The 16956-nt window shown below is 41.0% G+C and overlaps 2 pseudogenes; one reads left to right on the top strand and one right to left on the bottom strand.

Moving 5' to 3' along the window:
- Window positions 1-3392: 3392 nt before the first annotated feature.
- LOC136314577 (GTP:AMP phosphotransferase AK3, mitochondrial pseudogene) lies at window positions 3393-4077 on the top strand (annotated as a pseudogene).
- Window positions 4078-15341: 11264 nt separating this feature from the next.
- LOC136313999 (rRNA-processing protein FCF1 homolog pseudogene) lies at window positions 15342-15912 on the bottom strand (annotated as a pseudogene).
- Between the last annotated feature and the right edge of the window lie 1044 nt (window positions 15913-16956).

Genomic DNA, 16956 nt, shown 5'->3' with positions numbered 1-16956 from the left:
TAATTACTTATCAAGTACTTTATGTCGGATTTTCACTAAGTTTGGCAGAATAAATCTTTATAAAACAACTTACCATAGTTAAATCTATCTTTTTATTTATACTTTGGTTGCTCTACTACAGCCCACCATGAAAGCTGGAACGCCCACTAGTGGGCGGGAGGGACCAGGTTGACTCCCACTGCATTACATCATGGTAGGTGAATTTTCCGGAAGCTAAATTAACAAAACTAAATATTATATCAAACAAAACGATTAATTTGGAGTGATATTCGGGTGTATTTATCATTTTCTAATTAAAAAATGTCTTTTATGCAACTATTTAATTAATAGATATGGTTTGAGGTTAGATGTTCACTTTAAAACTCGAATTTTTGGAAAATACTTGTAAATAAAATTATATGTATTTGGAAATTATTAAATAGATAATGAATTAATAAAACGTGAATTGTACTTACCTATGTATGATTGAATATTCACTGAGAAAGAAATGATCGTGAGTCTACAATGTTGTATGTACCATGTTGTGTTTTAGTAAAAAGTACACAAAGCCATTTGCGCACTCAGTATATCGTGTGCTCTCTCAAGGTCTCCCACGCAGAGTGCATGTGTCTCATAATCGCCTCTCGCCGCACTATACTCATGATCCTTGACGAATTGTCATGTCAAATACAAATACGTCACATCATGCAATGGATTGACTCTACATTGATTGAATACAGACATTTACAGATTAGTCTTCCAATATCAAAAAGGAGGACATGTAGAAGGATACTTTTTGAGGGAGGACGGAACTTACAAAAGAAGGACTGTCCTCCCTAAAGGAGGACGATTGGTCACCTTACTGGTCAAGACACATATGGGAGTTGATGCTTCCTGCTCCTCGCCCCTTCTCTCTCTCTCTCTCTCTCTCTCTCTCTCTCTATCTCTATCTCTATCTCCCTCTCTCTATCTCTCTGTCTCCTCCTCTCTAAAATGAATAAATAAAATCTTAAAAAAAATAAAGGCTCGATTTTATAGGGTAGAAGAGCACACCATGAACCAGGGAAAACTGAATCAGAACAGTCAACCATGAGACATCCTGCAAGGCTAGAGGGAGAAATAGACAAAGAAGGGAGAAGAGGGGCAGGGATAACAGAAGGGGAATGTGATGGAGGAAGAGATAAAGGAAGGGAAAGGTGGAAGGAAGGAAAGTATCTTCTGGGCTTCCAGGCACAGGGATAAGCCATAATTTGGGGGGAGGGGAATTTAGATGTGCCTCAGAGTTCTCTAAAGCAACACTCAAAACAAGATGTATTTAACAGCTACAAGATAGGCCAAGAAAGAGGGCTAAGGATTTCCTATCCAGCAAAAAGTATCTTTCAAAAAGCAAACTTAGCTAACAGTTGTTAAATCTCTGAATTTATGTAATATTGGCCCATGAAATTTTCTTGAGGAATTTACAAGAGAACAAATATCCATCAACCAAGAGATAATAGAGGAAACAAGCTACAGCAAAAAAAAAAAAAAAAAAAAAAAAGGGGTGAAGAGCGTTATACAATATATACCACAGCTGGAAAATTAACATTAAGCATCATATGTTAACTAGACTTATTGCAGTGATAATTTTGCAATACTTACAAATAACAAATCATTATGTTATACATCTGAAACTAATATAATGTTATATGTCAATTATACCTCAAAAAAAATTAACTAGCCTGACCAGGCAGTGGCACAGTGGATAGAGCGTCAGACTGGGATGCAGAGGACCCAGGTTCGAGATCCTGAGGTCGCCAGCTTGAGCGCAGGCTCCTCTGGTTAGAACGAGGCCCACTGGCTTGGACCCAAGGTCGCTGGCTCGAGCAAAGGGTTACTCGATCTGCTGTAGCCCCACAGTCAAGGCACATATGAGAAAGCAATCAATGAACAACTAAGGTATAGCAACAAAAAACTAATGATTGATGCTTCTCATCTCTCTTCATTCCTGTCTGTCTGTCCCTATCTATCCCTCTCTCTGCCTCTGTTAAAAAAAAAATTAAAAGATTAAGCAAAGCTGAAGATTGAGGTGACAAAATGTAAATGTTATGTACCCAGGCGATATATAAATGATATAAGTAATAGAAAATGAAAAAGGTAAGGAGTAGATGAAAAAATAGTTTTGCAAATTGTTGCAGTTGTAGTAGTGGGCGTCAAAGAACATGATTCAAAGTTGACAAACCAAGAAAGGAGTACCTGTAAACAACCTGAACAAGATAATGGTAATCACTGAGATGAGCAAAAGTGGGTGGTGGGAGAGAGGGTGGGAAAGTGAAGCATATCAATTTTATCATTATTCACACAAAAGAACCAGTCAGTCATGTCTAGAGAAATACAGCACTAACAATACTATATAAAATTATAATTACAAAGGTAGCCATGAGAACAAAAATATTGTACAAATCTTTCTCAATATTGAAACTGCAATTGTTTTAAAAGGCAAAGAAAACTCATTTTGGAACAACTTTCTAATAAACAGTAAAAGAGAAACCTAACATAAAATACTAAGCGGGCTAAACTTATGTGTTTAAAAATATATTGCAGATAAATCACAAAGCAAAACTAAGCCCTCAGTTACATACAAGAGATACACACACAAAATATAATGATTCAGAAAAGCTGAAAATAAAAGGATGGGCGAAAGTGTAACAAGAAAACTCAAACAAATAAAGCAGAGGGCAGGATATAAATATTGGGAAAGGTTAAATTAAGAGCACAAGGCATTAAACAATACAAAGAAAGGCACTGTTTATAAGGCTTAAGGGTGTAACTTATACTGAATACATAATAGTCGTGAATATCTATGCAATAAGAGACATTAGAGGCAACAGTAAAAAAAACAGTAATTATAGCAACTGCAAAGAAAAATAGGTTTTTAAAATCTGACCGGTGGTAGAGAATTTTTAATTCCTCTCTCCCTTTATGAAAATCAAGTAGATAAAAATATTAAATAAGCTTATAAATGACCTAACTATAACAAATACTCGGCAAACCTGATTGATAGATATTAAAGGCACTATGTCCTGAAATGCCTTTGGAATAAACACCAAAACAACCAACAGTTAAGTCACAAAGAAAGGAGCACTAAATTCTACCTAACAGATAGAAATGAACAGGCAGTATTCTCTGGTCAGATATAGAACTAGAAACTAAAAACAATATCAGAAAAGAGATTTTAAAAAACTTAACTCTTGATGGCCGTCGCGTCACTTCCGGGAGCGCCTGGCCGCTGAGGCCACCGCCTGCTTGCGGTCCCGTCAACCCGCTCCGGGGGCCGCGGAGCCGGGTGACCGCGCAGCCGGGTGACCGCTCAGCCGGGTGACCGCGCAGCCGGGCCGAATCCCCGCCGTCCGCACAGCCGGCCTCTCCCTGCGGCTATGGGGGCGACCGGGCGGCTCCTGCGCGCGGTGACCATCGGGGCGCCTGGCTCCGACAAGGGACCGTGTCCTGGCGCTTCACCAAACACCTGTAGCTGAAGCACCTTTCCAGCAGGGACCTGCCCCGAGGCACCATACTTCGGGGCACAGAAATCAAATCGGTGTGTTAGCTAAGACTTTCATTGAACAAGGGACGGTCATCTAAGATGATGTCATGAGGCGGCTGGCCTTTCATGAGCTGAAAAACTTCACCCAACATAGCTGGCTAGTGGATTGTTTTCCAAGGGCTCTTCCTCAGGCTTTTCCCCTGGATAAAGTTTATCAAACTGACACAGTGATTAATCTGAACGTGCCCTTTGAGGTCATTAAAAAACGCCTCACTGCTCGCTGGATTCATCCAGCCAGTGGCCGAGTCTACAACATCGAATTCAACTCTCCCCAAATTGTGGGCATTGATGACCTGACCAGAGAACAGCGAGCCTCTTGCGCAGCGTGAGGATGATAGACCAGGGACGGTTGTCAAGAGACTGAAGGCTTAGGAAGAAGCCAGTCTCGGAATACTACCAGAAAAAAAGGAGTATTGGAAACAGTCTCCGGAACTGAAACCAACAAGATCTGGCCCCGTGTATATGCCTTCCCACAAACAATAGTTCCACAAATAAATCAGAAATCAGTTACTCCATGAAGAAAAGTGCATATTAATAGCAAGGTGAGCAGAAGGTCCTCATCCAGTGCATTTAGCAGCTCCATGTTCTAAGACTGACATGTATGAATCCTTTGAAAATTATCTTTCATTTCTACTGATTTTAGTTTGTAAATTAAGGATGTGCCAAGTGAGTCAGATACTAAGATTCATCTTTTGAAATCATCTGGTATCTTTCATCCAGGTCTCTCCCATGGGTGCTTATTTTGAAAACATTAAAGATGTCTTAACGAAACTTTTGAAAAATGATTTCGAGAATAATTAAAAGAAAAATTGGTAGTAATTTAACTTTTGTTCTCTCTCTCTCTCTGTCTCTCTCTTCTCTAAAATGAATAAATAAATAAAATAATTTAAAAGCTTCATTAAATTTTAGACTGATGTCAAAAAAATCTCATCTAGCACTGTGGTACATGTTTTTGTGGTACATTATTTCTATAAAATTCCAGAAAAAAAGCAACTGGATTTACAGTTGAAGGATGCAAATTCACTGCTGCCTCTACACTAAGAAATTTATAAGCTAGCCATATGTGTTGTATTTATTTTGTTGTTAAATGAACCTTCAGGTTACTCAGAAATTTCAAATTACTAAAAAAACGTATTAATTAGCATATAGGAAAGTACTTTCCTGTATAATGATTTGTTAGAAATTGACATTATAAGTCTTGAAAAAGTACCAGAGTTGAATTTTCTAAGAAAAATATAAAGCCTATGTTTTCCGATGTTACTTGGGGTAAGAGATGTACTTTTGGATCTATTTGCCACTTTCTCTTCTAGATCAAAATGTAACATTTACCTTGATGGGTAACATATTAAAGTAGAAAAAAAAAGAATAAAAAGAAATCCATGGCACCAGGCAAAGTAAGCACGCTTTGTCATTAGGAAAAAGATCAGATTTGCCCGGGGAAAATTCCCTTGACAAATATAGCAACCATAATTAGTAAACAGGTTGGGCAATGAAAAGGATATACATGCCAGGTTAAAAAGGACTGGGAATCTAATTGAGTTTGCTGAAGAGTTTATTCATAATCAAAGAAGTTGACACCTACTTGCATTCACTGTTGTCCTATCTTGAGAGTAAAGAAGTCTGTTGGTGAATGTAAACTAAGCAGTCATTTTAAACCAAAATGATTCCTCAGTGGGGCATTAGAGAGTGCATGCTTATGTACTGTGTGGCCTGGTAGAAAGAGTGGAGCAAGATGAGAAGTGGAGAAAACTGACTGTTATCTTCAGTGGGATACTCACTCTTACTTTACTTGTTGCCAAATCAAGTGAAACAAGTCCTTGGACAAGCTTTTATTAACTGCCTTTGGAAATTTGGCCCATTTTATTCTAGGCATTTAAAATGCAATTGCCAATAAATGGTTCTTATGTATTCTGTGGGGGGTGGGGGGAATCTCATTTTCCTTTCTTTTGATTTTTTAAAAACTTCAATATGATCTTTCAAAATAGACTAAGGCTTTTAAAAAGGATTACAGTAAACATTCCATTCTTTATAAAACTTTCTATAATTCCTTATTTGAATGTTAATATTAGGTGCTTTCTAAAAAGGTTGTGAACTATTAAACTTATAAACTATCACTAAGTTATCAGGCATATGTTAGTAAAGAATACAGTTATGTTGTGGAACTGTGGGTGTCAATCACTTGGTCACTGGTAGTTCACAGGGCCCACTCCACTCCACCTTCTGGTCTGCTGCCCTGATGACTCAGTGGCTTCTGAATTAGTGACAGGTTTCCCAATAATTGTCTTAAAATAGTGTACAGGCTGGTTTCATTTCATGTTGTGTATACTTTATCTCCTGATATAGTATTGTAGCCATATGGCCTCCTTGACACCCTTAGATTTAGAATTAAAAACAGGGGAGCATGAATATGAAATTTAAGGCTCTTCTTCCCAGTGACCATTACCTCCTCACCTTCAAAACACTTAACTCAAAGTATTGCACAAACATGCATTCCACCTGCACTATTGCTTTTTTCTTTATTAACTAAACAAAAAGAGCATGTTATGCTGAGTTATTGTCACAGAAGTTCTGATGAAGATTATCAGTGCTGAGGAGTGCATATTCTAAAAAATGCTATAATGACCATTACTATGATTTATGTGCCACATGGAAATATGTCTGGAGCTGAATGCCATGGCTAGAAGCTACTATGTCTTAGTTAAAGGCTAATGAGAACAGTACTTAAACCCATTACCCTATTTTCAGGAATAACATAGTTATTTTGGTATACCTTTCATAAGCACAGTATGTTATGGGATATGAAAATTGGCAGTACCATCAGAAATTTTACTTCTCAGTTCCATTTTAAATAGGTTAACTACTGGCTTAAATTTCTGACCCTGGCTATTTGGCTCAGTGGTAGAGTGTTAGCCTGGCATGTGGATGTCCCATGTTCAATTCCTGGTCAGGGCACACAGAAGAAGTGACCATCTGCTTCTCCACCCTTCCCCCTATCCTTTCTCTCTATCTCTCTCTTCCACTCCCACAGCCAATGCTCCATTGGAGCACAGTTGGCCCAGACGCTGAGGATGGCTCCATGGCCTCCGCCTCAGGTGCTAGAATGGCTCCAGTTGTAACAGAGCAACACCCCAGGTGGGCAGAGCATCACCCCCTAGTGGGCATGCCGGGTGGATCCTGGTTGGGCACACGCGGGAGTCTGTCTCTCTGCCTCCTGGCTTCTCACTTCAGAAAAATACAAAAAAAAAAATTCTAACTGCCTGCCTATAGCTACCCACCCCGCACCAGCTCTTCACAATAGCATTCCAGCAAAGAAAAAAAAATATTTTGGATATTTATACGTTGTGACAAAACTTACCCATGTTAACAACAAATTATAGTAATTACAGACATTAGATTAAATTGTTGTAATACTTGCAACCAACAGCAAGAATAAATTTGTATTTTAAAACATGAAAAAAGAATTTAACTCTTAATCCCTGGTTCAAAGAGGAAATGAAAATTAAATTTTCAGAAAACAAGAAATATAAAATATGACATACCAGCACCTATGGGATGAAACTAAAATAATATTCAATATAATTTATAAATAAATTATTTACAAATAGAATATGAAAATTAAAATAAATTAATTAAGCATCTCAAATAACTTAAAAATAAATTTAAAGAGAGCAAAACATGGCATTATCAATGATATAACGCTGAAATGAATTTTTGAAAAATAGTAAAACAGATCACAACATATACAGAAATTAAAATGTATCACAGACCTACATGTAAGAGTTACAACTACTGAAGTTTTAGAATAAAGGCATAAATTTTTACCACCTTAAATTAGGCAATGGTTAACAAAAGCACAAGAAATTGGACGTCATCAAAATAGAAAAATTATTGCCAGTGTGTTTCAAGCCTGTTGGCCAGCAGGCAAGAGGAGAGGGATTCTGAGTCCATGTCTGGTGCCCACAGATCTCCCTAGAGGCACCATGCTTTCCACTCCACCCCCCAGCTGAACTCAAGAAACTCACAAGTCTTTTGGCCAAGTTAAATGATATGTGTCCATGGCTTCCACCTGCTCACCTGGAAACTCCCCGAAAAGAAAGTGCATGTTTTTTTTTTATGCTGAGCATATAGTGGGTCTTAATAATTGCCTTATGAATGAGTGTTACGGACTGAACATTTGTGTTCCCAAAAATGCTATGTTGAAATCTAATCAATGTGACAGTATTTGGAGGTGAAGCCTTTGGAAGGTAATTAGATTTAAATATCATGAGGGTAGAGCTCCCATGATGGCATTAATGTCTTTGCAAGAAGAGGAGGAGAGATCAAAGTTCTCAGTCTCTCCACCCTCTCCACTGTGTGAGGACACCGCTGTCTGCAAGCCAGGAGGAGGGGTCTCATCAAGAACCGAACCTGTCAGCACCTTGAGCTTAAACTTACCAGTCTCCAGACTATGAGAAATAAGTGTTTGTTGTTTAAGCAACCCAGTATATGATACTTTGTTATAGCCACCCAGAATAACTAAGATAGCATGTGTTGATTAATGTATGAAGGCTTTGGGTCCTTTGAGAGTTTTTGTGTTTCACCTTCAAGAGACATCATATTAGACTTCAGTGGAGTTGTAGCAAAAGTACAGGGCTATTCAGACAGTGCATCAAGGCCACCTAGCCTGGTAAGATAGATAGATAGAGAGAGAGAGAGAGAGAGGGCTGGAGCTTAGCTCTCCTGATGTCCAGGGCAGAGCCTTTCCCATGTCACTGTGCTGCTTGCAAATGACTCACTAATGCATGTCAGATGCTACCAAGATATCCTTCTGTGAGCCAAGTGCCTATGTAGGGAGCCAATGAAACCCATCTGGGCCCTGGTCCTAGCTTCACTGCTAGAAGCTCCCCATCATACAAGTCACACCCTTCCTGAACCTCAGTTTCCCCATCCTGTACAACATAGATATAAGAGCACAGAAATGCAGAGATTTCTGTCTGCTCTAAATTTTTCTAATTCAGAGACTGACTAGAGAAGAATCATTATAATCAGCATTGTCACCTCTTCATTAGCCCCTACAGATGAGTCAGAGTGTTTGGACTCGGTAGTTGGATGTGTAAATGATTGAATGGGAGCCTTCTCAACAAAGAGAACAGAGACAAATTCAAAGATTACTTCTGAATAGGCTGTTTCTTCAATATACATATCTGTCAAAACTGACAGATATAATCAGAAAAGAGAGAAAACCCCTGAAAGCCTCCCTGAGTAAATCCTAGAGCCACTGTGGTCGACCCAAATCAGGAATTCCTCCACAGGTTTCTAGAGAGAATTAGCCACGAGACACTGAGTCATGCCTCAGATCCCTTCCCATCATTCCCCGGATATCAATAAACAACTAAGGGTGCTACTAGCGCAAGAAACTCAACATCGCCAAACTCCCTGCGCCTGTGGGGGCAGATAGAGCCACATAAACAGAAATGACTAAAATTTTATGGGCTCCTATCACCTCCAGTCTGCTCATACAGGAACACCAACACCCTGCAAAATTACCCCTGACCAGACCTGCATCATATGTGCTCCCCAACACCAGAGGTAGTGGACTACTGTCAGGTGCCACTGTTGCCCCACTCACGTTCACCAGGCATCTGCCAGCTGACTCAAACAAGCAGGCTTGCCAAGGCGTTGCCTCTCATCTGGTACGAGTGAGGGAGACCAGATTGCACAGAAATTACTCCATTCTTTCAGAAACCAAGAGTCCAGCTTATCGTGCCTGCATCCTTCCTCCCTTAGATGAATCTGTCCAAGAATCTCTAAATCTGTAAATGGGCTGCTGGCAGGCCTATCTATCCATGTTCTAGTCACACTTAATTTCTCATTGAAACCCTGGCTATAAAATTCCCCTATCTGACTCCCCTGGTCAGCGTTTCCAATGGCTCCCTGTGTCTTCAGGTTAGATATCAACTCTCTGGTGCAGCACATAGAGCCACACTACCTGCCTGGAAGCATCCTTGGCACTAGAGGTTCATAGAAGGTGAGAGGTATTCTCTGGGAGACAGTGTGATGTGGGGTTATAACCCCATGTAGGCATTGATGGAAGAATCTCAATAGCTGCTTGGCCACAAGTCCTTTGCTTGTTAGGAGATCATCCTAAGCTTTATCGTCCTGCTTCCCATTGACTCCTGCAGGTCTAGGGGGCCACTCTTGACCAGCTTAGCTGCTCACCCACCAGTTTCTGAAGGAGCAACCTTCAAAGCCCAAGAAATCAGCCACTGAAGACCTGCAACTTGGATTAAAGCCAAGGCTTACTTTATCTGTCACCATGGTGGCCTCCATGTGGAGTTTAGCCATGTAATACCAACAATGAACGGATCTCAACCAGATACTCTTTTTCAGCTCACCTGACATATGATTCTGTGTAATCAATCAGATGTCAGCCCTCCTCCAGTGTCAGGTCTGCTCCTCTTCCACATCTTATCCACTGGGGAATGGTAGAAGGGGACAACAGGACCATGGCATGCAGGCATCGTGAATGTGGTACTATTCAAGTCTCTCCTGAGGCTTGCGTTCGTGATGCTACCTTCACATCCACTTATCTAGTCTGTCATACATTTATTATATATATATATTATATATATATAATATATATATTATATATATATTATATATATATAATATATATATTATATATATTATATATTATATATATATTATATATATATAATATATATATTATATATATATTATATATAATATATATATTATATATATATTCAGTGAGAGGAAGAGAGGCAGAGACAGACTTTCTGCATGTGCCCTAATTGGGACCCACCCAGCAAGCCCACAAGCCCACTAGGGAGTGATGTTCTGCCTATTTGGAGTATTGCTCCATTGCTCAGCAACTGAGCTCTTTTTAGGACCTGAGGCAGAGACCATGGAGTCATCCTCATGCCTGGGACTAACTTGCTCCAGTTGAGCCATGGGTGCAGGAGGGGAAGAGAGAGAAGTGAGAGGGGGCAGGGTGGAGAAGCAGATGGGCACTTCTCCTGTGTGCCCTAACTGGGAATCAAACCCAGGATACCCACACGCCAGGATGACGTTCTACCACTGAGCCAACTAGCTAGGGCCTGTCATACATTTATGAACCTCAGATTCTTCATCAGTAAAATAATTTTATAATACAAACCATATCAGCCTATCCCAAGGAAAATATGAAATAATATGTCAAGTCATTAGGACTCAGATCATGGGAAACCCCATACTTTAAACCTGTGCTGAAAATAGAAATATAATACAAATCACATATTAATTTTAGATTGTCTTATAGCCTTGTTAAAAAAGTTAAGTAAAAACTTATTTAAATAATATTTTATTTAATTCAGTATATCCAGAATATGATCATTTCAACACATAATTAAAAATCTAATTATTTCATTGGTGGTTTTGCTTTTGTACTGGATCTTTGAAATTTGGTATGTATCATACACTTACCATATATCTCAATTCAGACTGGACACATTTTATGTACTCAGTTGCTACATACATTTAGCCATTGGATGCCACACTGGACAGCACAGCTGTAGTCTAAATTTGGGCTCCATTCTATGGAGAGCAATGATGGATTTTTGCACACACACACACACACACACACACACAGAGTTTAGGGAGCTTTAATGAGGCCTTGGAATAGGGACACCATTGTTCTGCCTCAGTGGTTCAAGCAATAGACCAAGAGAGGGCAGCTCTATTTTCTATCTCCTTGACACTTACACAGAACCTGACAGAGAGTCCTTGGTAACTGTGTTGGGTGAAACAATCAATCAACAAATCACTAAAACAGGCAGCTGCCTGGATCTGTAGAGAAAGTTAAATGGAAGGGTCAAGATCAATCTGAAGGTCAGAGCCTGGAATTGGGGCAGCAGGATGGAGTGCTATGAGAAATAAAGAGACTGGGTGAGAAACTGGAGAGGTGGCAGATGACTCTCACTGTAGACCTGCATTCAACGTGACAAGAGGCTGCTGAGACTAAATGACCGGTTAGAGAGAATGTGGCACTGGGGTTGGACGATGAAAGTCACTTGGGCAACGATCACCAAGTAGCTGGGAGGTGTCAGGCACTCCTGAGCCACTGGGAGGGTAGTGGTCATAATAAGTAACTGAGACGACAGTGAAGGCTTAAGTACATGTGACAATGAAAAAAAAATCATGTTCATGTGGACGTAGGTTTCAGGCGCTTGGAACAGCTGGGAGGGTGGCTGGACACAGGAGAAGCAGATTGGACAAGCAAGGAGCTGGCGTTAGACAGCCCGATTGTTGACGCAGCAGGCAGCTATCTTCCAGCGGCAAAGCCCTGGTCAAACCGTTTGCATTTCATTATCCAGTCTTGCTCCTGGGGGACCTGGGGTGAGACTGCTTAGCACAAGCAGCTGCTTTCACTTTAAACTATTTTAGATCAAAGCTGGAGGCATATAAGCTCTCTGTGTGACACCAGTAATGAAGAAGAAAGTCTCCCAGCAGCTCATAAAATAAATAAATAAATAAAAACAAAAGGCTTTGATACTTACCCGGAAGAAACTTGCTTCTCAGTATTTGTGACTTCCGTTGTGCATGTGTGTCAAGGACTGGAAATGTCAGGGGCAATAAGGTAATAGTGCTGGTCATTCCAGGACTGACACATGCTTAGGTTGCTGCCTAAGACAGGGACTTGGCCTTTGGACCCCAAAAAGCTTCCTAAATGACCCAGCCCAGGCGCTCACGCTAACTCCAGACATCATCCTTGGGGAGAAGACGAGTGAACTGCTCCAGGAATAGAAAATACCTGTTCCTCTGATCACAGAGATGGATCTCAAAGAACTTGTGTGGCCGTTCTCTCCTCTGAGCCTCGTGAGAACTCCTTCAATCAACAAGATTTGACAGGTGAAAAAACTGAGGCTCAGAGAAATTATGTTGCCATTGCAAGTGAAAGAAAACCGAAACCCAAAAGGAACTGACAGGCACACCAGAAAGGCAGGGGTGCCTGGCCTGAAAGCCTGGACCCAAGGACTTGACCACCATCAGGAAGCCCTCACTCTTTGCCTCTTATCTCTGCTTCTCTGGCTTCATTCTGTCCAGCCAGCTGCCTCCGCAGCTCCAAGCTAACATCCTTACAGCCTCACAACAGGTGAGGAAAGAAAGTCTTTCCTGCCAGCCTCAGTTAGCACAACCTTAGGGAAAGCACTCTGGTTGACCAGGTTTGGGTCACATGCCCATTCCTGGGCTACATCTGTGGCCATGCCATGGAGAACCATCAGTGGCCTGGCCAGGTCAACACCCTTCACCCACTTCCATGTGGGTGTGTTTTTAGACTAAATAAGAACTGTTGCTGGGCAACCAAGAACAGTAGCCTTTACAGTCACTAATAGAAAAACCACAACAAAAGGCCAGAAAGCCAACCTTCTGGCTTGGACCTCATCCATTATTATAAATTCAATAAATATATATTGCATTAGCTAGGCTCCAACAACCAAAACAGATGTGGTTCCTGTCCTCGTGGGCACACAATCTAGGGATAGAGGCAGACAGTAAACAAATAAACAGATAAATAATTTGCAAATTGTGACAAGTGCTATGAAGAAAACCGACAGGGTGAAGTGACACAGAAAATTGGGGAGCTATTCAGACAGGATATTTAGAGAAGGTTCTCAGAGGTCGAGTAAGTTGTAATCAAGACTGAAAAGGAGCTAGCCGGAGAGAGTGAGGGGAAGATGATTCGAGACCCAGGGAGGGAGCTGCGTGTGCAAAGGCCCTGAAATAAGAAAGACTCTGTCCTGTGCGGGAGACTAAGAGAAGTCCAATGTGTCCCGAACCCGGTGGGCAACGTGGGGGTAGACAGACGTGCTGCTGCAGAGCAGGTAGGTGCACACACAGGGCCTGCCGTGACCTGGAAAGGAGACTTTACTCTGAGGCACTGCAAGGCCATTAAAGAATATTTAAGCCTTAGAGTTCTTTCAAATGATTTGTATTTTACAAGAGTAGAAACAGACAGGTTGGGTAAGAGGCTGTGATTGCAGTAATCCAGCAAAAGTTGATGTGGCTGAAATTACAGCAGTGGCAATAGAAACAGGAAAACTGAAAAGATGAGAAATACATTTAAAGAGACAGGGCTTGTCTGATTGGGGGCTCGGCCTGAGGAGAAGGAAGAAGCACAGAGGATGCCCTCGCAGCCTGGTGAGGCCATTCACTGGAAGAGGGCAAACTGGAGTTAAACAGGTGGAATGTGGTAGAGATGGAAAACTTAGCCGGGCAGCTAGTTTTTGAGGTGACTCTGAGATATCAAAGTATTATTCAGGTAGTTGGATATTTAAGTCTGAGATTCTTTAGGAATTTGGGCTGGTGACAGAAATTTAGAAGACACCAAAATGATATTGAAAACTGACGGCATCAGTGAGATTAGTTAGGGAGTGACTATAGAGATGAATGAGAAGAAGCCCTAAGACTGACTCATAGGAAATTCAAAACCACTAAAGTAGAAGAGGCGAGCCAATGAAAGAGGCGGGAGAAGATGAAACTAGGAGAGAATGATTCCATAGACACAGGGGATGCAGTGGTGTTAAAGCCACTGAAAGGTCAAATACGATAAGAGCAGAAGAATGCCATTGAATTTGGCACCAGGGAGACCTTGGAGAATTTTGTCAGGAGCAGTTTTGATAAAGGATAGACGTGACATCCAGATAGAAGGGGGTTGGAAAGGGAGCAGGGAGGTGTGGAGAATGAGGACGGAATGTCTACACCCCGCCCCTAAGGTTTTGTGAGAGAAGCACAGAAGTGGAATGGTACCTGGAAAAGATTCAAAGTCAAAGGACATTTTAATGAACTGGAGACAAATATGATACAAAGAAGCACTTCTTTTATCTGCTTTATAAATTGGCTGTCCTTAGTGAGTTCTCATTTGAACAGTGTTCTCAGGGTTTACAAAATGTAGCCATGAAACTGGATGTTCCTCAAGGTCCCTTCCATACCTGTCATTTTAAAATTCTACAAGAATTCTATTTTCAAAGTTCAGAAAGAAAATATGCCAGACTGGTGCGTTTGTCTACTTGGGCTGTCATATTAAACTGCCATAGACTGGGGGCTTAAACAACAGACATTTATTTTTCACAGCTCTGGAGGCTGGGAAGTCCAAGATCAAGGTGCCAGGAGAGTTAGTAGCTGGTGAGAGCCCATATCCTGATTCATAAGTGACCATTTTTTTGTTGTATCCTCACATGGTGGAACAAATAAGAGAGCTCTGTGGAGTTTCTTTTATCTTTTAAAAAATATATTTTTTCAAAACAACATAAAAAGTGAGTGTATTTAATCATTCTAGGCTCATAGAGTAAATGGATGAGTGGAACAATAATTCATACTATAGCATGTTTAATAAACTGGTCACAGAGAAAGTTAGTTGAAGGAAAGTAGAAGAACTTTGTCTTTTAGGAACTGGACCCAGCCCTGGCCGGTTGGCTCAGAGGTAGAGCATTGGCCCAGCGTGTGGATGTCCTGGGTTTGATTCCCAGTCAGGGCACACAGGAGAAGCGCCCACCTGCTTCTTCCCCCTTCCCCCTCTCCCTTCTCTCTATTTCTCTCTTCCTCTCCCGCAGCCGTGGTTCCATTGGAGCGAGTTGGCCCTGGGCACTGAGGATAGTTCCCTGGCCTTGCCTCAGGTACTAAAATAACTCAGTTGTTGGGCAACAGCCCCAGATGGACAGAGCATCGCCCCATAGTGGGCTTGCTGGGTGGATCCCAGTTGGGCGCATGTGGGAGTCTGTCTCTCTGCCTCCCCACTTCTCATTTAAGAAAAATAAAAATGAAAAAAGATTTGGACCCGAGGGAGTCCATAATCATCTGGCATTGCTCAATGTTGTGCCTATGGTTAGAAATGTACGTGATGGGAACCCAGGGATCTTCCTGAGTCTTCTAAGGTCTGTCAACTATGGCTACAGTGTAACCCTGCGTTGAGTTACTCTCTGTACTATGCATCCACCTGCATAAGTTCCTCTGTGTGTGCATGGCAATCGTTCAAACCTTGAATGCTTGGTGATCTTTAGAGCCAGTCCAAACTTCTGCCCCAGTTTCCCAGTTTCATTACACAGTCAGTTGTACATGGGATACACTTGGCATAGAGACAGTTTGTTACTGACTGAAGTCCAGTTTGGCCTTCATAGGAAAGTTGACAAAGTTAGTATCAACCAGGATGGGCCCAGCTACGGGTTATATTGAAAGAATAAGCAGGGTGTTGGGAGGCTTCTCTTTTCTTGAGTGCGCTGGGATCTTTCTTTTCTTTCTTTTTAGGTTTTAATCTATTTTTTTTTAAGCTTCTGATCTCTGAGACTAAACATTCACTTCATGGTCACATACTTCCTTGTTCTGCTTTCCTGTGTTCACATTGCACTCTTGTTTCTTCCAGAAAAATTCTGGAGTCTCTTTTATAAGAGCACTAATTCCATTCAGGAAGGCTCCGACCTCATGACTTAATCACCTCCCAAAGGGCCCATCTCCTAAACCAGTGGTAGTCAACCTGGTCCCTACCGCCCACTAGTGGGCTTTCCAGCTTTCATTGTGGGCTGTAGCAGAGCAACCAAAGTATAAATAAAAAGATAGATTTAACTATATAGTAAGTTGTTTTATAAAGATTTATTTTGCCAAACAGCGAAAATCCGACATAAAGTACTTGGTAAGTAATTATTATTATATGCTTTAATTTGCCGTAACTCTGCTTTATAAATTTTATAAAGTAAAGTTACTTCTCTACTTGATAAATCACCATTACTGTGAAACCTGTGGGTGATTAGAAAATTTTACTACAAACAGAGATACAAAAGTGGGCAGTAGGTACAAAACTACCCCTGTCCTAAACCATCACATTAAGCATTTGGTTTCAACCTGGGAACTGAGGGGAGGAGGGCACACACAGCATTGTCAGTAGTTACCGGCATCCAATCAGCTCCTTCTCCTTGTCTTCTCAATTCATTTGGTCATTAATTTAGTCATCCCTTTCCCAACAAGGTGAGCAACATAAGGGCAAGGACTTTTGTTGTTGCTCACAGACAGGTACAGAGAAGGTGCTCAAAAACATATTTGCTAAATGAATAAACAAATGGATGGATTCAATAATTAGTCACACAGTGCCTACATATGTGGATCTCATTCAATATTCACTCAACAAACATGAAGCAGCTAACATGTGCCAGGCCCTATGCTAAGCACACCTTATCTCATCCTTAAAGTGGGAGAAATAAGACTCCGTTCAACCTGCTTCACAAGATCATTATTACGGGATTCAAAAGAAAAACATGGGTGAGAAAAAACCTTTGCAAATAGTAGAGTACCTTAGAATCATAAAACATTATCATGAAACATGACTTTCGCACGCAGGAGCTCATAGTGAAATTGGGGAAACGTGTAAG

Source organism: Saccopteryx bilineata, chromosome 10 (assembly GCF_036850765.1).
Source record: "Saccopteryx bilineata isolate mSacBil1 chromosome 10, mSacBil1_pri_phased_curated, whole genome shotgun sequence".
Lineage (NCBI taxonomy): Eukaryota > Metazoa > Chordata > Mammalia > Chiroptera > Emballonuridae > Saccopteryx > Saccopteryx bilineata.
This window is presented reverse-complemented; position numbering and strand designations above follow the sequence as displayed.